Genomic DNA, 24,086 nt, shown 5'->3' with positions numbered 1-24,086 from the left:
TTTAAGCAAATGTTTTATTCTATATTTGATATTTTTATAGCAAGATTTTATATAAAGCAGGTTAAAGTTTCAGCTTGTAGGTTAGATCCATCATTTCTATTTTAGGTGTTTTCATGTTTTAAAATTTCCTCACAGATTCTAGTACAAATTTGATAAGTACATCTTCATCTAGCTATACAATTACTACATAATTATTCAAGTGTTTTGGATAAGACAAAATTATAAATTTTTTTTGTCTTTTCCCATTAATTATTAAGCACATGTCTGTTTCAGGGAAATGTAATCTATATGTTTGATTCATCATCCCATAATTTTTCAAAATGTAATTTTGTAAGAGCCATTGAACATCAGTCATTTTTATGATGTGTTTATATTTATTCCTAATACTGGAAGGTCATGTTTTGTTATAAATAAATGACTACATGTTTAACATGTCTTGTCTAAGACATAAACTTGGTTAACTAGTCTCTGCCACCTACCACTGGAAAAATGTATTTTCATGCCAGATTGAGCTACCTCCTTAAAATAAACTAGGCAGATTTGCACTAATGTAAAACTTCCAGAACTGGTGCAGTGCTGTTCTTCTTTCACTGGCTCATAGATTAAGACAAATCAAGTTTAAAAAGGATATCGACACGCAATCAACAAAAGATATAGAATAAGAATAGATTGTTTATTGTTATGTACAATAGATTGTACGTGAAAACATGAATATTATATATGAAGAACCATACTTAAGGTGTTGGCAATATTGGACCAGCATACTGGGCTTCAAGCTATTGAAAGGGTTCCATACTTTATGAAGTCTTGACCTATTAATACTTCAAGAGAGCTCAGAATAAGGGATAAATGGTAGTTCTGCCAGCAGATAATAGTCAGGGTCCAAGAAGGAAGACAGAAGCCACTCTGATTATTCCCCCAACCCTTTTTTTTTTTGAGATGGAGTCTGACTCTGTTGCCCAGGCTGGAGTGCAATAGCTTGATCTCAGCTCACTGCAACCTCTGCCCCCTGGGTTCAAGTGATTCTCCTGCCTCAGCCTCCCAAGTACCTGGGATTACAGGTGCCTGCCACCACACCCAGCTAAGTTTTGTATTTTTAGTAGAGACGGGGTTTCACTATGTTGGTCAGGCTGGTCTTGAACTTCTGACCTCAGGTGATCCATCCACCTTGGCCTCCCAAAGTGCTGGGATTATAGGTGTGAGCCACCACGCCCAGCCTGACCCACTGTGCCCAGCCTGATTTTTTTCAAAAGGTGGTGTATAATATTGGAAAATTGTTGCACATTGACAATAAAAATTGTAAAAGAGCAACCTAGGCTTTAGGGACAGCAAAAAATTACTACCACGTTTATACTGGGGAGCCAGAGGGAGGAGGTGGAGTTACCAAGGCCACTGGACTGCAGCTGGAATCATGTGAGCCTGCCTGGCAGGAGGTGGACCGAGTAGAGGCTGCTGCCTGAGACACCTGGCAAAGCCGGGAAAGACGAGAGAGAAACTCAAATAGCACAAGGTTCATAGATGTTAAAATTTAGATGTGGTTGATGAGGGTTGGTTTTACTAGTATCTCTATCTTAATATGTTTGTAATTGTCTACAGTAAATGTTAAAAATGTTAAAAGATACACACACATATGCACAACTTGTGCTTCCCACATTCTCCTTACACTTTCATCAGCTCTCCTCCCAGTAGCGGAACTCACCTGGAAGGTGACTGCTAGAAAAGCCTGAGGAACTTGACCTCCAGGAATCAGCATACATCAGGGATTAGCAGAGCAGGGGATGGGCAAAGAAAGAACAGGTCTAAAGCAGAGTGGTTGCAAGACACCCCCCCAGGGCAAATGAGACAGTGGCTCCCCTCCTACTGTTCACACAAAATCCTCACTAGAATTTCCTGTTGCTCTCTCTAAGACTTTCTGAATCCCCCCAAGGTACCCTCTGTTTAAATCTAATTTTGTTGGATTGGAGACAAATAATGTGACTATTTGACAGCCTCTGACTGTGAAGCCCACGGTGAGCCTTTGGACATTGCAATGTCCGCTTAACACAACCATGCTTTTTACATACTTCTAGTTTACTTCCATTTGCATGAATTATACATAGTAGAGTCTATGAGTACTTAGATATTTCAGACAAACTCTACTTTAGTTGGAATATTCATGGTTTTAGTTTGGATTACTTACCTTGCCTAGAAAGTGAGCATTTGGGCAAGGAATGATTGTAATTAAAACTTTGCCTGTTATAAATTAATGGCTTTCAGCACATATTGGTTGCACATTTAGTTGATAATAAGAAAAGTCATACTCAAGTTTTTATACACACAGCCATAAAGATTGAAAATTGAATAGGCGGGTGTTGAACAATGAGAACTCATGGACACAGGGAGGGGAGCATCACACACTGGGGTCTGTGGTGGGGAACTAGGGGAGGGAAAGCCTGGAGAGTGGAGTTGGGGAGGGATAACATGAGGAGAAATGCCAGATATAGGTGATGGGGAGGAAGGCAGCAAACCTCACTGACGTGTGTACCTATGCAACAATCTTACATGTTCTTCACATGTACCCCAAAACCTAAAATGCAATAAAATGTATTTTAAAAAAATAAAATAAAATAAAAATATAAAAAAAGATTGAAAACTGAAACAAAACAGAATGAAATAGGTGTACCCCAGCCACGTAGTTATTTGAATTAACATGTAAGATATCGCTGTCATGTTGGAATGCACCTTTATACTGATTTTGTATTAAAGAGTGGGTACTTGGTTCTTAAAAAGATGGAGTTTAATATTAGCAATAGCACTTTTCTAAGTCAGGAAACTCTAAAGACTTTTCAAGGGCCTCCAGGTATGGTTGGACAAGTGGCATATTTTCTGAATGGCCTCCACCAAGGGGCCATCTTTTTCTCACTCAGAGAAAGGCTCTCTAAGTGCACGCAACAGTCCTGGCCTCCAACACTGATAGAACCAGGGGGAAAATATTGCTGGGAAAAATTTTGTGACCTTTTCTAAAGAAGAAGTTTGATGTTTAGGATCAATATCAGGATTCTAAGAGATGCCTGTGAAGGCTTTCTTGGCTCTGAGCAAGACAGAACCACTTGCTAGTTTTAGATTTCCAGGTTGGCCTATTTTCATTTAGCCAAGAATACTTTATATATTTATTTTTACAACATTGTGGGTAAATCTTACTCATCCTTTGTGGAACAGCAAAACCTTTAATTACATTAAGATCAAGATGGGCTCACAAAGTGGTTTTCTGTTCTCCATTGATTAAGACTGTGATATGTTCCTGGTGCACGTGCACTAATGTACTAAGGTACGTTTGTACTAATATACAAGTTAATATTTGTGTATTTTACAGAAGCTAAAGTATTTTAATCACTTGATCAAAGAAACTCACTTAAGCACTGAACGTAGATGTTTAAAACACAGCGTGATTTATGCAAAGGTAAAGCTGTCTACACACGTCAGAAGAAATTTTTCAACCAGGTCAACATGGATGGTTTTAAAGAATGGATGGCAAATATTAGCAGGAGTGATGCTTGCAGGTGCTGCCTTCAGATGGGGTCAAGACCCAGATCTAGCACTGGCCTAATTAACTTAACCTCCCTGCGCCTCAGCGCTATAAAATGGGAGCGTTGCTAATAGTACCATCCTTTGAGGTTTTTGTGAAGATGAAGTGTAATGGATCTAAGCGTAAAGCACTTAGAATAGTGCTTGGTAAATAACACTGAAGACACATTTTTGATAAAATAAACTTTTTTTGAGTTATCTTTTGTTTTCCTGTTCAAATTGGATAACACTTTTTTTTCTAGTTTTTATGCCTCTTGCCTCTTGTGCCTGGCATTATTCTCGCACTGTTTTGAGGTTAGGTTTTTATTTTAAACATTTTGTAGATAGCTTTTTATTTCTCACTTACATATTCCTATTTTACCCCTTTTCTTTGTGTTCCTAAAGATATCCCATTTATTGATCATATATTCCTTTTATCTGAGGGAGGCACCTTGGGAAACAGGAGCCTAACACAGTAGTATGGAGCTGAGATTCGGTTATGAATCTCTGTAGCTCCTCCTAGTTTAAAATTCTTGGAATCTCTGAAATTGAATATTCTTGCAAATCTCTGAAATTGACAATCAAATTTGAGTAGGCGATGCCCTGGAAATCCCAAAGAGGAGCACAGTTTTCCTCTTACCCTCTTTTTGGGATGTGTGTGTTTATTCAACATGTGTATATTTTCTCCTTTTTCCATCTGGCATCTGCTTTAGTACCAGCCTAGCTAGCTGTTCTGTGTCAAGAGTACTTTAGCCTTTTCATTATCAAGAGAAAGAAATGAAATATTATAAAAAAGAAAATCCTTCCCCATCCCCCTCCTGCTTCACTTTTGTTCTGTTGTTTCTGAGCAAGTTTCTTGCCATTTACCTTTGCATTTGCATTGCTTATTGATTGGCAATTTTAAAATTGTTTATTGTGCTCTTTTGTTTCACTGTTCAAGAGCTAAAACAAAAGCTACCAGGCCCTGCGAGGTACACATTTGCATGCGGTGAGCGTTGCCCAAGGAAAAAGTAATTGCTAATGCATATTTATGTGGCACAAATTTGCCATTTGTTTATGCATAAAATTATCAATAGTGCAGGGCGGCCCAGCCGTAGAAAATGGTGACCTTTTTAGCTTAATAAATAGAAATCAGCTGTTATTGTGAAGAGATCAGCCATTTATTCTGTGTTGAGGGACATTGCCGGGAATATGCAGATTGGGGCTGGCAATATCATTAAATGGAAGGCCAATGACCCTTTCCGTAGAGTCTATTATACTTTATCTAATAGGGGATAAATGACTCTGGTTGGCAAATGGAATAAAGAACAACAGTTTTTTTTTCCTTTGGGTAATTTTATAACCGTATAGATTTTAAGCCAGTAAAACTGAACAGGAAATCTCACGTTGACCTGTTGCTAGAAATCTCTCAAAAGCTATCTGTTTTAAAGTTTTTTTTTCTTGTTCATTATTCTTTATTTCTATTTGTACTCATTGAAACACAAAATAAGTCAGTTGATATTTTTCTAGGCAAAAAGCTCTTTCTTTAGTTTTTAGGGTGTTTTTTCTCTTTCCTTTCTCTCTCTCTCTCTCTCTCTCTCTCTTTCCCCTCATACTTTAATCTTTGCAATGAAAATGAAGTTATCTTTGCATTTTTACAGGGTTGCCCTGTATTTAGTATCTTAAAAATACAAAAGGTAGAAGAAGATATTCTCAAAATTTAAAAAAATTTACCAATGTATTATGCTTGAAAAACAAAAAAACTAAGCTTAATACTTTCTAAGTGGTAAGAATAGCTTTTGATGAAGTAAGTGGGTCCTTTGGGTTGGAGAATATTCTGTAAATAAAAAACCCTCTCATCAGCATACTTTCTCAATATGTAAAACCAAGCAGTAGTTACCTTTTTTGATGGTTTCCCTGCTGTATCTGGTAAATGAAATACCCTTTGTCTCCTTGGGGCTTGCCTCGGCCTCCTTTAATGTGGCTTGATGGCATACTATGTCTATTTGGCTAACAGCGCTTTGGTGTGTTAGTGAGCATTTCTGCCTCTTAGAAATTTTTATCCAGTTTTTTCCATCATGATAGAATTTACTATTAAATGAAAGTTGTGTTTTTAAAATGGTATTATGGAATATTTGATCCACTCAAAATTTTATATAAAATACCTAAGTTATGAAACAAATGATGAAACAGAGACCTGTAAAACCACCTCAGAACATGGCTAACGTCTTTGAAGCTACCTGCGTGCTCCTCCTTGACTGTGTTTCTTAACACAATTTCACGGCACCATGTTGCAAGTTTCCACAGTAGTGCTTTTGCAGCCACCAATCTTTCCCTTGTGCTTCACTTTAGTATGACAGTGCATTCTGCAGCATGTCACCAGAGTGACTGAGTAACCTTTTACTGGCAGAAATGGGTCTGTCGTTCCTTTTTAAAGTAGAGAGTGTAAATAGGATTCAGACACTAGGGTACATTAGTCCATAAAATGAATATATTTTTTATGTCATTTGTAAGGTATTGATTTTAGGTCCATTAGATTCACAGTCCCTAGTGGGAGAAAAAAAACAATGATTTAACGGGTAGGAAGGAAATTCCAGAAGGAAGAGCAGCAGTGATTAACCCTTTTATCCTCAACTCCCTGCCTGTGTTATATCTTCTAGAAGTTGAGACAAGGACCCTGGGAGAAAGTGACAGAACTCTTATTATCTGTCTCCCAAGCAGTTTACAGAGGGTCAGAAAACAAACTGAGGGTCAGCTCAGTTATTGCTGTGTCTCTGAATGTGATGGAACAGATCACTCAGGGTTGATAAGAGTTGCCAAAATCATCTTTTTAGATGGGAGTTTTTAAGTTGATGAATTCATTTTGTTTTTACAAAACTCAGAGCATATTTATTTATTTAGAGAGTCTTAGCAACTTCAGATACTGTTTAGGGAGCTTACAGGATATGAAGGCATTGAGCTTAGTTTTTTTTGCTTTTTTTTAAAGGAATTTTTTTCTCTGAACTCTAAGAAAGGAAAGTTCATTGTGGTATCATGCCAGTTACAGTGTTTCTCAGGCAAGTTTTAAGTGATATTAGCAATATTGGCGATCTTAGTAATTTTTAAAGTAGGTTGTTTCCTGTACTATAAATACATAGAAAATTATTGGTTTATACAACCTCTTTCCTGATAAAAGAATGACTGAACTATCATTTCACTGCTATGTAATTAAATTTGGGTACAGAGTACTTATAATAATTCTAGTCAATTTCGCACACCTAATGTTACTACCACCTAAAAAGAATTTTCTCTCAGGCTGCCTTGCCAGCTACATCTTATTCTTGTATCTGAAAAAACTAATTATAATATAGGTAGGAAATGTTTTTTTAAATTTTAGTTATGTTTCCAATCTTTTGCCATAGTGATATGTTATCATTGAAGAACTGCAGTCTGGTTACTTCAAAACTTGACCAGACGTAAAGATAATGGTATCAACAGATATTTTTAGAACTTCATGTTTTAATTGAAGTTTTTCATATTCTATAATAAAAATATAAAAATACAAGCTCCCTCTTGTGGGTAAAATTACCACCTGTGAATTTCTGTGTCACCCAAATATATGATATGACAGAATTTCACTGTTTCACTTAGTAAACAAAATTGTGGTAGTCTCTTTACATTTGGACAGATGAGACAATTCAGTGAATTGGAAAAAAAATGGAGTTTGTGGTATTTTTTCTAAGTACAATTTTTTTTTTTTTTGAGACGGAGTTTTGCTCTTGTTACCCAGGCTGGAGTGCAATGGTGCGATCTCGGCTCACTGCCACCTCTGCCTCCTGGGTTCAGGCAATTCTCTTGCCTCAGCCTCCTGAGTAGCTGGGATTACAGGCACACGACACCATGCCCAGCTGATTTTTTGTATTTTTAGTAGAGACGGGGTTTCACCATGTTGACCAGGATGGTCTCGATCTCTTGACCTCGTGATCCACTCGCCTCGGCCTCCCAAAGTGCTGGGATTACAGGCGTGAGCCACCGCTCCCGGCCCGTAAGTACAGTTTTTTTATGGAAATACATTTTCAAAAATCCACTGACTAAATATAGACAGCCTTTACTTCAGCAACATACTTTCCCATGTTAAAAGTTGTTGTTGTTTTGGTTAGTTTTTGTTTGTTTCTTTGAGATGGGGTCTCATTTTGTTGCCCTGACTGAAGTGCAGTGATGCAACCACAGCTCACTGCAGTCTCAACCTCCTGGGCTCAACCGATCGTCTCACCTCAGTCTCCTAAGTAGCTGGGACTACAGATGCATGCCATCATGCTTAGCTAATTTTTAGATTTTTTGTAGCGGTGGGATCTCAATGTTGTCCATGGTAGTCTTGAACTCCTAGGTTCAAGTACTACTTTTGCCCCAGCCTCCCAAAGTGCTGGGATTACAAGAGTGAGTCATCCCACCCAGCCTGATGTTCAAAGTTTTTAATGATAATTCTTATTGTGGAATATTCTTCAATGAAGTAATGAGTAAACTAATAAAGTAATGTGGATTCCTCTTTTTGTCAACATTGCGGCATTTGAATTTCTGTGCTTGTTAACAAAAGTTCTGATTTTTGGAATGGTTTAAAATGCTTCTATACCAGGTATGCTCCAGGAAGATACAGTATGGTAATAAAACTGTTCAAATACTGTAAACATTGTGATCAAAACTGAACAATCAGTGATGGGGTAAAAATGAACACTAAAACATTATTCAATTTTCATTGAATTGGACTGATAGTGGAGGGACTGAGCGAGAACCAAGGCTGTGGCTCCTACCATGTACAGGTTCCTTGCTTTCATAAGTCTGATTCTTGGGAATCTCAACAGATTGTCTGTGCCAGTTTTTTTCCAGCCTAGGGAAATTGGTAACAAAGCTAGAGTTTTATTTACTCATGATGGTGGCAAGAGCACGTTCTGAAGTTGAGCTGAGCAGGGCAATCAGAGAAATATATAGCAGGGATGGAATGAAATGAAAAATAGCTGAACATTTAACAACTGTGTGGCCCATTGCTGTCATATGTTTGAATGTGCTCAACAAAGATACCTAAGAGGACACCTGAAGATGTCTCACGAATCATTTCAAGCAACAAGAATCTACCTTAGTGTAGCCTGTCCTAAGGCATTTGCAGGATATTTACATTAAAATTGGACCACAACAACTTACGAACTTTTAGATTAATTGTGATGGCTTTATAATGCCAAGATAATGCCCCTTCTTCCATAAACCATAATTTTATTACATTTATGTATGTACATTTACATATATATTTAATAGTTTGTCAATTTACATATATCTAAATTTCTTTTGAAAACTTTACACATCTTCTACTTTCAATTTACTAAATAAAACAATGCACTGTTAATGGTCTACTTTTGTCTTTACAGCTTTCATCTTGCTGATGACATGATTCCTGTTTGAATCTGTTGACAAGATTCTGAAAGCTGAAGAGAGAATTCTGGCATCGCACTGGGTAGGAAAAAGGTATATTCATAAAACACATAATATACACTTGAAAAATTGATAACTATGCTATTTAACAAAAATGGAAGTTTATATGCGTTCTCATATTTTTAATTTATAAGTAAAAATATATGAAACATGCATATAAAAGTATAGTACATAGTCTTTTCTATTCAGATGACAACTGGCTTTTTAATTATAATTTTGAGACTCATTATGATGGTAATGTCTCTAAACTGGCAGATGATAGGAACATTTCTTTTCTTTTCATTTTCTTAATGAGATACACTTTTTCTGAAGTTGTGAAAGCTTTTTCTCCACTGAAAAATGTTTTTTGAAACATTTACTACTTTTTGTTGTTAAATATTTGGGATTACAATAGTTAGGTCATGTATTTTAGAAAAATTTCTCTAGGCTATTAAGTATTCCGGGGTATGATTCTGTTAACACATACAAAAATGTAATATTTCTGAGGCCAAACAAATATTTTCTGATTTACTGGCAGAAAAATTCCATAGGCTTCTATCTGTGTGTGCATGAAATACCTGTTTATCTTTTCCAAAATGTTATACTCTTAGGAATAGGCACTGAAAGTTTGACTACAGATCTAGAGTTGAAAATCCTTTTCTAATTTATTGATTAATCATCATGTGGGTAACCACAGAAAACTGAAGGGAAGAAATTATGTTGTTCAGGAGATATTTGTGACCAGTAAGATCGAAAGGGAAATCTCCTTTGGTTTATACCTAAAAAGAGTAATAAAATAGTGGTTTGTCTTGCATAATAACTTAAAGCTCATTTATTCAGAAATCTACCCTTACAGTGTTATGACTTATGTTTCCACCATTTCAAGATGGAAGTATATGTGTGAAAATCCTTAGAATTAATGGTAGTGGTTACCTCTTTTAAAAACAAAATTGTTAAAATCTCAAATAATATTCTTAAAATACTTATAAATCAGGCTTTGTATGTTCACAGACAAATGAAGCAATATAATATAGAAGAAAACATAGTGAGTAATGAATTTTTATGCTAACAAAAGTAGAATAAGTCACAACCAAATTATTGCAAACAAAGATTTTATAGGTTTACAGGCAAAAATACCAGTATAAATACAATTAAAAGGCAAGTGACAAACTGAGACTACTACTTCTAATAAATATGGCAAACATCAAATGTAAAGAGCAGTTATAAGAAAGATACTAGTATCTTAATTTAAAAGATAATAAAGGCCAGGCGTGGTGGTTCACGCCTGTAATCCCAGTACTTTGGGAGGCTCAGGTGGGCAGATCACCTGAGGTTGGGAGTTTGAGACCTGCCTAACAGGGAGAAACCTGTATCTACTGAAAATGAAAAATTAGCAGGGTGTGGTGGGGCATTCCTGTAATCCCAGCTACTCAGGAGGCTGAGGCAAGATAATCACTTGAACCCAGGAGACAGAGGTTGCAGTGAGCTGAGATTATGCTATTGCACTGCAGCCCGGACAACAAGAGCAAGGAACTCTGTCTCAAAAAGAAAAAAACAAAGATAGTGAGATATAAGAACAAGCAGTTAATAAGGAATGTAACTGTAAAACAACAACAAAAAAAACAAAAGCTAATAAAACAAATGTGAAGTTATGCCTCATTTATCTAACTTGGGGAAAGTCATTTGGAACAATAATTTTACAGCAAGAATGTAAAGAGATGGACATTTTCAGTAATTCTGGGAAAAGCTTATATTTGTTCAACTTTCAGGAAGGAGTTTGACCACCTCTGTTAAGAGCCTTAAATATTTTCAAACATTCTATGCAACATTCTCATGCTATTAGATTAGAAGATATTTAGTTGCAAATGATCCAACATAACAGTTTAAAGAAGATAAAATTTTATCTTTCTCTTAATTTTCATATATTTATAAGTAGAAGAATTTAAGATTAATTTAACTGTTCAGCAGTAGAGCAGTGGCTACATAAATTTGAATACATTTATATGATGGGATATTCTGCAACCAGAATGAAATGAGTATTTCATTTGATATTTCGTAATTAAAATTTATATTTAATATTTAAAATTATTTTTTAAAGAATTTTAAAAGACATAAAATTATGCATAATGCAATGTTAAATTTAAAAATCAGAATCTACACTAATGATAAAATGTATTTCCAATTTGTGGGTACATATGTACACACATACACACATATATATCTCCACATGTGCATATATATTACAAACAAGAACACTAATAGAAAAAATAATAAAACAGGATCACATATAATTAACTCTGGATAATGGACTTATGATAAGTTTTAATTTTCTTCATAGTTTACAAGTTTTTTTATAGTATATTAAAATTTAAGACATATTAAATGTGTGGATTTTCAGAAGATATACATAAGTTGTTAAGTGCCTCTGTTTGTTGAGCTACTATATATATACATGTCTGTTCAAGGAGAGTTGAAACAGCCCAGCACCATTCTTGTGGTTATTTTTCCTGAAGTCGGGTTGAAATGAGCATTCCTACTCAGTAGAGCCATATAACCACTTAGACATCTTGATCATATTGCAGCCTGGCTCCCTCATTTGGTTTAGGGCAGTTCAAGGAACCGTGCTGCATTTCAGTGGTATTGGACAAAAACATGAAGGCTTCTGGTATGCATGCCCATTTCAAAGGCACAAAGCAAAATTTGTGTATAAGAGGAAGAGGTTGAGTATTACAGTTCTGTATTAAGATTTTTGCAAAATATTATGTTACCTTAGAATATTAGAGTGAGAATTTAAGATGTGTGAAAAATCACAATTCAGTGGTGAAAAAGTATTTGTGGAAGTGACTGTGAGAGCATTTTTTCCTTTCAAAACCTAAACTGACTTTACTCTTTGAACCTATAAGAGAAACATGATGTTTAGGAGTGTAGACCTTGGAGACAGATTGGGTCTATCTCCTGACTGGATCACTTATACCTGTTTACTGTTGAGTTTGTTCCTTAACTGCTATTGCTCAGACTTCTCATGTGTCAAAGATAAATAATAATGGAAAACACTATACCATGAAAATACTAACTATGTGGACACTGGTGTGAGAGTGTTTAAAGTTCATTAAGCAAAATAGACTTTAAAGCCCAAATCATTACTAGAGATAGAGTCACTTTATAAATGATTGAGGTTTCAATTCAATAGGAAGACAGACTAATTTTAAATCTAAATGCTTCCAATAATATAATCTTGAAGTGTATTAGGGAATAATTGTTAGAACAATAAGAGAAATAAACAAATGTATAATAGCAGTGATATTAATGCGCTTGTCTTAGTAATTGATACAATAAAATAGAAAAACCAGTGAGGATTTAGTTGAATGGTAAGATTAAGAAACATGACCTTATGGATATATGTAGAATCTTGCATATAACTGTAAAATTTACATTATTTTCAAGCACATGAGACAATTATAAACATTGACCATATTCTAAGTCAATGAATGTCTTATTAAATTAAGGCTCAACCATTTACAAAGATTTAAATTGTATCACAATGAAATTAAGCTGCAAAGAAAAACAGAGCTAGGAATATAGTTGCATGATTAAAAATAAATTACAAAGGAAATTAGAAAAATTTTAGACTAAACAATAATAAATATCCTCCATATAACAATTGTAGAATGCCTATAAGAAGTATTCACTGGGAAATTTATAACCTAAATGAATATATTATAAAAACAAAGGGCAAAAATTAATAGGCTAAGAATTCCTCTCGAGAAGTTATAAAACAACAAAATAAACTCAATGTAATAGAAGGAAGAAATTAATTAAAGTAAGAACAAATTAACAAGGTGGAAAATAGTCATATAACAAAAAGGACTACAAAAGCCAAAAACTGATTGTTAGAAAAGATTAATAAATGTTTCAAACCTCTGATAAGACAGCTAGAATGCAAGAGAAATGGGCACATTACCAGTATCAGCATTGAAAAAGGAGCCACCACAACAGATGTGGAGATATGAAGCAGCTGGTGAGAAATATGTATAATTTTTTATGTGTAAATATAAATCCAGGGAAAGTGTTTAATAAAATTGAATATCTATTTCTGTTATTTAAAATTTTTTAGAAAACAAAAAGCAGGGAGGAACTTCTTTGATATGATATAAAATACCTACAGCAAACATAAATTGTAATAGTAAAATATTAAAGGCTTTCCTTCTGTGATCTAGAACAAGAGAAGGATATTTGCTATCACCCCTGCTATTTTGTATTTTTCTAGAAATCCTAGCCAATGCAGTAAAGAAAGATAAGGAAATAAAGTTATTAGGACTGAAAAAGAAACAACCTACTGTTGTTATTGGCACACAATATGAGTTAATACGACAGTTTTGCAAGGCTGATACATATACTATACAGTTTTTCTATATATCAGTATCGTTTTTATCTTGTTTCTAATAAGAGATGTGCAGTATTTCTATGGGGAAAATTGTGAAACATTATTAAGTAATATTTTCTAAGGCTGATATGAATGATGACATATTCATGTTTATGCATTAAAAACATCCAATATTGTAAAGATGTCTCTTTCTCCCTTACTGATTTATAAGTTCAAAGCCATCCCAATAAATATGCTGTTTTTTGTCTTTGTTTCTTGTTATCTGTTTGTACATTATGTGTGTATGTATGTGTATGTGTGTAATGTCACAAGTTAATTTTAAAATGCAAAAGGCAAAGGATAGTCAAGATGCTCTTTTTAAAGGAGCAGTGGGTAGGGAGACTCGCCCTACAGATACTATTAAGCTCTGTTAATTCAGAAAGTGTGAGATTCTTGCATGGATAGACAAGTAGACAAATGAGAGAGAATAGAGAACTCAGACTCTTGCAAATGTGGACACTTTATTTCTAATAAGGGCAGTACTTTAAAGTAGTAGAGAAATAAATTTTTAATACATGGATACTAAGAAAATTGATTTTCCATGTAAAAAAATAAAATTGTATCTCTACTTCACATCACACAGAAAAATCAGTTTTAGTTGGCCCAAACCTAAGAGTAAGGGACAGAACAATATTGACAGACTCTCAGATTATAACCTAGGAATATGACTTAGGAGTAGAGAAGAATTCTTTAAGCCAAAAAAGCACACAACACATTTGCTTGTTGTTTATCAGAAACCACCATGAAAAGAGTGAAAAACAGGACCTACAGTAATAGAATAAATTTCCAAAACATCGTTGACAAGGTTGGTATTCAGAATCAATTTTTAAAAAACTGCAAACCAATATAAAGGCTCACACAATCCAGTAGAAAACGGCAAAAGAAGAAGTGCAAATGGACAATAATTTGATAATGTCCAATATATGCAATAATGTCCAATATATGCAATAATGTCCAAGACAGGAAAAAATGCTCAATCTCAATAGTAGTCAGGGGATACAACATAACTCATAATGAGATCCCACTACACAGGCCTCAGAATAGAGAGAAGTAAAATGTCTAACAGTTCAAAATATTGACATGGTTGGAGAGCAACAGCAATGCTCATATAGGGCTTGTTGGGATGTAAATTGGAACAACTACTTTTAGATACAGTACCTAATAAAGTTGAAATTTATGACCCCTGCTTAAGCATTAGCAATTCTATTATTCCTAGAGATAAATATCCTAAGAAATATGTGCATATATGTGTCAGAAGACATCTACAAGATGGTTTACAGGAGAAATATTTGTGTTTGCCAAACATCTGGAAATAACTCAGTTGTAATCAGCAAGTTGGAAAATTATGGAACGATCGTACAATGACATATGAAGTGATGAAAATAGAAGAATCTTAGTGCTGTAATTAATATTAGCTGGAAAAATCAAGACACATCAGAATACACACAGGATGATTCCAGGCAAACTAAAGTATAACATTTAGGAATACACTGTCGATAGGAAGATTAAAGACAAGCAAGAAATATTAGTGTAAAAGCCAGGAAGTGCTAATATCTAGGAATGAGGAAAGAGATTGACGTCAAGGTGGAGAATTTGTGTCAAGGAACTCTTCTGACTCAAGGTAGAGTGCCAGTAATGACCTGTGTGGTGCTTCCATGGGTGTGTGCTTTGTTGCCATGTGTTAAACTGAACATATTCTGTACATATATCTTATGATAGATAAATGTTATAATAGAGGAAATAGTTGATAGATTTTATTTTTTTAGTGGTCTATTATGCTTTAGGTGGGAGAAATATTGCAAATAGCATAAATTAAATGGAGACGTCTTTCAAAATTAAGTAAAATAATTGAAGGTTCTTGTAAAGAGTTTCCCACATTAGAAATGAAGACAAATAGGATGGTAAAATAAGCATTTATTCTGTTCAGTATTCTGGAAAAAAATACCAGGCTTGGCATGGTGGCTCATGCCAGTAATTCCAGCATTTTGGGAGACCAAGGCAGAAAGATGCCTTGAGTCCAGAAGTTCGAGACCAGCCTAGGTGACATAGAAAGACCTCATCTCTCCAAAAAAATAAAAAAAAATTAGGCATGCTGGAACATGCCTATATTCCCAGCTACTCGGGAGGCTGAGTCAGTAGAGTACCTTAAGCCCAGGAGTTCAAGGCTGCAGTGAGCTGTGTTTGTGCCATCTGGGACATAGAGCCAGACCCTGTCTCAAAATATAAAGAAATGTGATAAAGGATAGTAGGCATAAAAAGGTATTAGACTTAATGGAATAAAAATATTTTGAGAAGTATAAAGTTATATGTTTACATATATTTTGAAGTACTTCTGCATGTTAAAAATCCTTTCAAACAAATCAATAATAGTCACAAAAAGACTTAGTTGAACACCAGATTATATACTGAATTGACCAAAACAAACACAATAAAATAAGAAACTTCACATAGGTATTATAAATGTAAGATTGTGTGATGTTAAATTGAGGATAATGATTTGTTATATCATTGGTGTCAGTATTTTTTTATTTTGCATGCTTATCTCTTTCTCTGTTAACATTCTTTGAAAATGTCACTGCATTTATAGTTATTTGCTTTAACCATTTAGCCACTTAATAATTTGTGATCCTAAGTGGTTGTCATTTGTACACGCCTTTTGGTCACCTTTCTCTTTTACTTGCAAATAAGCAAGCTCTTTGCTTTAACTGTTTATCAAATCTAATCACTTTTTTCCTCAGTCACCCTAATCTACAAAGTAAAATGCTTTATTGCTTGAAAAAGGAAAATAATCCCAATATACTGTAAATTGTCAAGTGAGTTCTATATAATTAAAGATTACCCTGCAATATACAATTTTTAAGGCATTTATCCCGACAGGGTTCACTGGCCTTTGAGAATGAGCCACTTTGTTGACAAATCTATCATCTAAATTGTGCAACATTAATGAGAACTCTGAACAGCACACTCTTACATTTTAATGGGGATGGCAGCTAAAAAATACACACACACTAAAATAAAATACTGAATATGACTGAAATTGATTTTTAAAAGGTCTGCCACCTGTAGATAAAAATGTGCATTACTCTGAACACATAATAATTAACAAGAATGAAAGACCATGGCTAAATCCAATGACCCTCTGAAATAAAAATCCTGGTTATTACTTTAATAAAGAAGGCACAGATTTTAGGTTGCACAAATAAAGGCTCCTGATGCTACATACCTGTGCACCTAACTGTTCCTGCTCTACAATTTCATCTACATTTCTCTTGTAACATACGGTAAAATTGATTCCTGAGAGTAGTCTTTGGATGTAAAGGCTTTGTTTCTTAATAATTCATTATGTGATCATATATCTGCTGGAAGGTATAACATTTCTGTTCTGTTTCTATTTCTCATTGTCTTTCAGATCCTTTATAAGTCATTGTAAATTGTCTCTTGTTGTACACCTAAATCTCTTGAGTAAGACTCCTTTTTTCAAATATACTTTCAGCTTAGTCTTACCAAGATAATGAAACATTTTCAGTAAATCACCATGCAAAGCAGGCTAAAGGAATACTTAAATCTCACTCTACATACCCTTATGATTATTTTCATAACTCAACATTATTTGTTTAAATGCCTGATTATACTTGATTGTCTTCATGCTCTCCATACAAATATTTTATGTGAATAGGATAGCATAAAATTATTAGACTGATTTTCTGGGTGTTTCAAGTGTATGTACATTTAATTCACTGGGGGAGTTTTAGCACACTTTTGAATTACAGAGTTAATTACAAAAGGTACATCAACTTAAGCAACATAATGCCATCTCAGTAGAAATGCTCCATTTTCCTGATCTTGGAACTAGGTATTTCTACTTGAGTAGCCAATACTGATTCACTTGAAGCAGTCCTCAAACCCCAGCCTGGCAGAATATAATGGTCTATGTACAGTTTTCTTGGCTATGGCTTTTCAGCTTCTTCATTGATTAAAAAAATATGAGAATCTCTCAAAACTTATGAGACAATTTGAATTTTATTACTTTTGAAAAGTCAGATGACAAAATCTGCTCTTTAATAATAGAATAACAATTGCTTAAGCGTCATTCTCTTGTCAAGCAATTATTTGTAATGAAGAGGATTTTTACTTCCAGATAAAATAATACATGAACTCTCGACTAAAAGCCTTTAACGTAATAGATGTGAGCAAGCAATTGCTTATTTTTTGTCTTTCTTCAGAATGTCAAATAACAAAGAAGCCATTCTACCGATAACAATTTAAGTAAAAACCATGAACCCAGTTTTCATACTACTTTCTGCAAAGTTAGAGTCTAGAAATTCTAGATTATACATCATCTTAGTGGAAGTTTTGCCCACAGTTACATTCTGTAAATGCAAATATATTTTGCATACATAAGTGAGGTGGAAGTGCTGAGATTCATTTTAAAATGAATATAAAAATATTTCCTAATTTGTAATTACTAATTGTGTTTTTCATTTTCTTATATAATGCTCATATATGTGCATCTTTTAGATAATTTGTGAAGAGTAACTTAGGTTTTATAATGAGTCACTGGTGTTTTATGATATTCTATAACGTAACAGAATACAAACATGATATTTGGACTATAATTAGGGAATTTAACTTTCTTCATAACATGGTAAGGTTTTTGTTTGTTTTGTTTTGTTTTTGAGATAGGGTCTTGCTCCATGACCCAGGCTGAAGTGCAGTGATTCATCTTGGCTCACTGCAACCTTGACCTCCTGGGCTCAAGTGATCCTCCCACCTCAGCCTCCTGAGGAGCACAGATGTTATCCTAGGCATTTCAGATCTGTGTGACAGGAATGGTTTCAAGGCAGATTTATAAGTATTTAGAAAAAAGTTACAGTTTTATACCATTACCAATGTGAATTCTAGAAGGATGAGATATTTAAATTCTTGTCAAAAGAAACCATAAAAATACTAAGAGACAGTGTTGGTGAACTGAAGTAGGAGGAGGGTTGGAAGTCCTTCTAAAGCATTATTCCAAAGGCGGTAATCACCAGAGAAAAATTGTGATAGGTTTGATCACATAAATGTAAAAGCTTCTTTGCATCTTAAATAATAAGACAGACAAATGGAAAACTAAGAAATATATTTGCAGTACATTAGGTGGAACTACCTAAATTGCCATTTTTGTTAAAACTGGTCAACTACTGGCATTTTCCTGTGTTCAACAGATGCAATTAAGATATTTAAACTGCTTACAAATTAATAGAAACAGAAATAATAGAAATATTCAATTAATAGGAAGTTAAATGAAGAATAAACATAAAATGTTTGATTTTTGTAAATCATGAAGTAATTCAAATTAAATTGAGAGTATAGTTCATTTAGCAAATTGGTGAAGATTGAAAATGCCACAGTAAGCCGGGCGCGGTGGCTCATGCCTGTAATCCCAGCAATTTGGGAGGCTGAGGCAGGCAGATCACGAGGTCAGAAGTTCAAGATCAGCCTGGCCAACATGGCGAAACCCCGTCTCTACTAAAAATATGAAAAAATTAGCCGGACCTGGTGGTGGGCACCTGTAATCCCAGCTACTCGGGAGGCTGAGGTAGGAGAATCGCTTGAACTGGGGAGGCAGAGGTTGCAGTGAGCCAATATCATGCCATTAGACTCCAGCCTGGGCAACAAGAGCGAGAGTCCATCTCAAGAAAAAAAAAAAATATGCCACAGTAACCAAGGCTGAAGAAATTGCCATGAAATGAAGCCTCTTACTTTCCGTGTCCACTTGGGTCAATTGTGTTACTGCACCAGAACCATTTCACACAATGCATATTAAAAGTCTGTTAATGTTGATGCTTATGCTTCTAGGAATTTGCCATATATATATATTTTATATGTGTGTGTATGTAGGCATGTAATTATATTTAGTTATACATATATACCTTTTTTTTTTGTTTTTTGGAGATGGAGTCTTGCTCTGTCACCCACGCTGTAGCTCAGTGGCTCAATCTCGGCTCACTGCAACCTCTGCCTCCCGGGTTCAAGCAGTTCTACCTCAGCCTTCCAGGTCACTGAGACTACAGGCACATGCCTCCACTCCTGGCTAATTTTTTTTTTTTTTTTTTTTTGTATTTTAGTAGAGATGGGTTTTCACCGTGTTGCCCAGGCTGGTCTCGAACTCCTGAGCTCAGGCAATCTGCCTGCCTCAGCCTGCCAAAGTGCTAGAAGTACAAGTGGGAGCCACCATGCCCGGCCTATTATATGCATATGTAAGGCTAAAAGGATGTCATGTTAATAGTAAGACAAAACTGAAAGCAACCCGTTTATTAAAAGTGGGCTCTGGGCCAGGCATCGTGGCTCAGCCTGTAATGCTAGCCCTTTGGGAGGCTGAGGCAGGTGGATCACTTGAGTCCAGGAGTTCTAGACTAGCCTGGGCAACATGGTGAAACCACGTCTCCACAAAAAGAAATACACATACACAGACACACCCAAATCAGCTGCATGATGGCATGCACCTGTAGTCCCGGCTCCTGGGGAGGGCAAGACTGTAGTGGGCCATGATCATTACACTCCACTCAAGCCTGGGTGACAGAGTACAACTCTGTCTCAGGAAAAATAAGACCCTGGCTAAGTAAATTGTGATGGTCGTGTATGATGCAATATTAGTTTTACTGAAAAATTTTGTAATGACAGGAGAAACCACACCAGGGTGATAGTAAATATTCAAGAAGTATTGGTTCAATGAATACATATGTGCACACGCATGCTTAGAACAAGAGTATATAGAAAACACTAAAATGTGTTTCTATATACCTATACTGTGGAATTATATACCTGTACCTATACTGTGGAATTATATGCCTATACCTACACTGTGGAATTATATACCTACACCTACACTGTGGAATTATATACCTATACCTACACTGTGGAATTATATACCTATACCTACACTGTGGAATTATATACCTATACCTACACTGTGGAATTATATACCTATACCTACACTGTGGAATGATATACCTACACCTATACTGTGGAATTATAGCTGATTTAGAAATTTCTTCTTGACTGTATGTTTCGGCTACCTTTCTTTAATGAACATACATTACTTTCATTTTAAGAAAACTACACATCACTTTTTAAATCATAAGTATCAATATAGTAGTGTTTATATATTTTTCTTTTCTTTTTTTTGAGATGGAGTTTCACTCTGGCACCCAAGCTGGAATACAATGGCATGATCCCGGCTCACTACAATCTCCGCTTCCTGGACTGAAGCGATTTTCCCACCTCAGCCTCACAAATAGCTAAGACTGAAGGGGCATGCTACCTCTCTCAGCTAATTTTTTTTTTTGTAACTTTTATAGAGATTGAGTTTTGCCATGTTGCCTAGGCTGGTCTTGAACTCCTGTGCTTAAGGGATTGGCCCACCTCAACTTCCCAAAGTGTTGGGATTATAAGCATGAGCCACCGCACCCAGACATATTATTTCTGATAAGAGCATTTTCTACATACATGGATTACTATTTCAACTTAGAATCTAAGTTTTTTCTTCTAATTTTTTAATTAGAAAACAATCTAGAGGAACAAAATGCTTTTTGGAAATTTCAATCTATTGAAAGTAAAGTCTACATGGCAGAATAATATGCTCTAACAGTGATAACAAGTTTATTCAAGATTTGCTCAGAAAATCCCCACGGTAAGTTGTGGGACAGACTGCATCTGGAGGCAGTGGGCTTTTGGGTTGATCTGCCTCCCCTAGTTGGGTCGTTCTTCCTTTCATATCAACTTTTGCCTTAATTTGAATTCAACTGGGTCCCACTGTCACTGTGAACAATACTCCAGATTTGAGATTTTTAGAATACTTTGAAAATAAATTCAGGATCCTTTGTAATAGACATCATCCCTTATTGTGATATTTACCTTTTGAAATCTCAACTTCAATTTTTCTACTACTCTTCAAGTGTTTCTGTAGTCTCTTTTTTCTTTATTAAGGAATCAGTTATCTCATTGTGCATAATTCATGTCCATGGATTTACAGATTTATTTACAGAGGATAAAGGTTCTGCATTTCCACCTTTTCCCCACATTTTTATAACCAAATGCCTTAATTTGAAGAAGTGATAATTGTAATGAAATGATGCAGAGGATGAAGCAAATTATTAAATAAAGATAAATATATTTAATAGCTTATGCAAATGAACTCACCTATTTGACTCCAAAGGAACTCCTTTACAAAATGAATTCTGTGTTCTATTGTTCAACACACTGCAGATGGTGAGGTTTGAATAAGTGAGTTTTAGTACATTAATATTTTTCTATTTTTAAACTTTACTGATGCTAAAATTCAAAGATATTTAAATTTTAGGAAAACATAACTTTTCAACAGCAAGAAAAGTGTGTGTTTTTTTAAAATTTTTAAATGTATACGTTGACTAGCTATTTTAGAAAAGAGTGACACAGAAACTTACTAGAACTCAATGTGTTGATCGAACCTTAAATAGCAAATATCAAGATATCTATCTAATGCCATTGGAATATAGAACAATAGGCTAAACTGGACAGAAATGGAAGCTCAAATCAAAGGTTAACCTTTTAAAAACTGCTGTCATATCTTTATCCCTTTATCTCTTCCTTATGTTTTAAGAGTATTTAAAAGTGGGGGAAAAAAAAGTCAATATACTTAAATTACGTTAAAAATCAAGCCTGAAGACCATTTGTTAGGCAGAAATAATCCCACTATTATTTCTGGTGTAAAAAGTTTTAGAATAACATCATTTGTCCTGAAGCTGTTTTCCAACCTAATAACTCTTAGAATTGTGATCTAAATTTCAAGAGGATTAAGGCTGCATAACTCCTAGAAAGTACAAGTTTGCAGGAATGCAAGCAGAGGTGAAATCCGATTTGAAATATCTTTGAGGAAGTTCTAGTTTGAAACAGTAGCGCTGTGACGTAGAAATGCTACCTTTGTAAATATTGCTCAGCAAATTTATCTTAGTTACATATATACCGAGTACTTGCATAGAAGTTTCCAAGATGTTCATTACTTAAGATTTTAATCTATTTTCTTGATTTTAACTATATGTTTAAGTTCTCTTTGAACAAAATACTAAAAATATACAGCAACAAAATTAATATATTCTATATTGGTTCATCTTTTTAGTAATTTTTTTTCTTTTTTTTTTTTTTTGAGACGGAGTCTTGCTCTGTCACCAGGCTGGAGTACAGTGGCATGATCTTGGCTCACTGCAACCTCCACCTCCAGGTTCAAGCGATTCTCCTGCCTCAGCCTCCAGAGTAGCTGAGACTACAGGCACCTGCCAACATGCCTGGCTAATTTTTGTACTTTTTTTGGTAGAGATGGGGTTTCACCATGTTGGCCAGGCTGGTCTTGAACTCTTGACCTCAGGTGATCTGCCTGCCTCAGCCTCCCAATGTGCTAGGACTATAGGTGTGTGCCACCACACTCTGCCTAGTATTTTATGAGACATTTTGGAGGCAATGTGTGTTGCAGTCCCAGTCTATTGATGGTAATCCTGTTTCAGATATGCCTACTACCTATCCTCTCTAGTCTTTTGTCAGAAGTTGTTTCAAGAGTTGGATGGAAAAGGAGGCAACATGTTCTCACTCATAGGCAGGTGTTGAACAATGAGAACACATGGACACAGGGAGGGGAGCATCACACACTGGGGTCTGTCAGGGGAAATAGGGGAGGGACAGTGCGGGGTGGGAAGTTGGGGAGAGATAGCATGGGGAGAAATGCCAGATATAGGTGATGGGGAGGAAGGCAGCAAATCACGCTGCCATGTGTGTACCTATGCAACAATCTTGCATGTTCTTCACATGTACCCCAAAACCTAAAAGGCAATAAAAAATAAAATGAAAAAGAGGCAGAGTGCTGGTTGTTGCAAAGGACACAAGAATAAGGAAAATGAGACCTTTGCCTTAAAAAATGTTAGAGTCTTGAGGTGGAGCAAGAGGTGAGAGTGGAGAAAATGCATCATTCCCTCGAGTGAAAGGAATAATGCAAAGGTTAATAGCTCACTTCTGAGCTCTTTGCATCCAGAAGCTGTTCACATTAGGAATGCCAGTTGTTTCAAGATGGGGTCACCTTGCCACGAGTTTAATCGTGGGCATTTGGTTTAACGTTTGCCACGAAGATTATCTGAATGCCACCTCTTTCAGAGACAATTTCAAATTTGTTGCCCTATGACATCTAGGAGAAACTATTGTTTGTCAATGGTGACAAACAATATTTAGGAAAAGTGGTTTGAGGGATATGTCATTCTTTTGAGGTATTTTGAAATCTACCTCTAAACTAAGGCAAGGATGCAAGGAGATATGCCTTTGAAACCTTCTAATGACCTCAAGTAAGTGGTTTCTAAGACGTGTGCTTTAGTGTGGTGTCCCTGTCCTTGTTGAATGGCGGTTGGTTGTGAGGAAGAGTCCTATAAAACTCATTATGCTCACCGAGAATTGTGTTGCAGAAATGTTTCATTGCATCCTACAGTTTGCAGTCTCTGAGACTCCTTGGGAGAAATTTCTGACTTCTCTAACGTGTTATGTTGTCCCTGAGCAGTAGTCTGTTTTTGTCTAATGATGCCTGTGAATTGTATGCCTTATCAGTACTCTTTTCTGCCATTCACTACTAAAATGTTACCAAATTTGAAGTCTCCGTTGCCAAAGATATAAACATTTACGGACTATATTTACCACAATACAATCTCTC

General features: G+C 35.4%; 2 protein-coding genes across 6 annotated transcripts in view; one reads left to right on the top strand and one right to left on the bottom strand.

Moving 5' to 3' along the window:
• Window positions 1-24,086, top strand: part of SOX5 (SRY-box transcription factor 5) — a 1,022,042-nt gene that overhangs the window by 275,191 nt on the left and 722,765 nt on the right. For 4 of the 5 annotated variants that reach the window (XM_064377351.1, XM_064377349.1, XM_064377352.1 and 1 more), the window contains one exon: window positions 8,919-9,015. The gene's annotated coding sequence lies outside the window, so the exon portion shown is untranslated. The remainder of the gene's footprint in view (window positions 1-8,918; window positions 9,016-24,086) is intronic. The other variant, XM_012457140.3, reaches the window with a different exon arrangement.
• LOC105720529 (mitochondrial import inner membrane translocase subunit Tim17-B-like) overlaps window positions 1-24,086 on the bottom strand; it is a 118,948-nt gene that overhangs the window by 1,748 nt on the left and 93,114 nt on the right. The window lies entirely within an intron of this gene.

The sequence above is a fragment of the Aotus nancymaae genome, unplaced genomic scaffold (genome assembly GCF_030222135.1).
Source record: "Aotus nancymaae isolate 86718 unplaced genomic scaffold, 86718_ANA_hifiasm-v0.15.2.pri h1tg000016l, whole genome shotgun sequence".
Lineage (NCBI taxonomy): Eukaryota > Metazoa > Chordata > Mammalia > Primates > Aotidae > Aotus > Aotus nancymaae.
The sequence above is the reverse complement of the archived record's forward strand: the minus strand, read 5'-3'. Positions and strand labels throughout refer to the sequence as shown.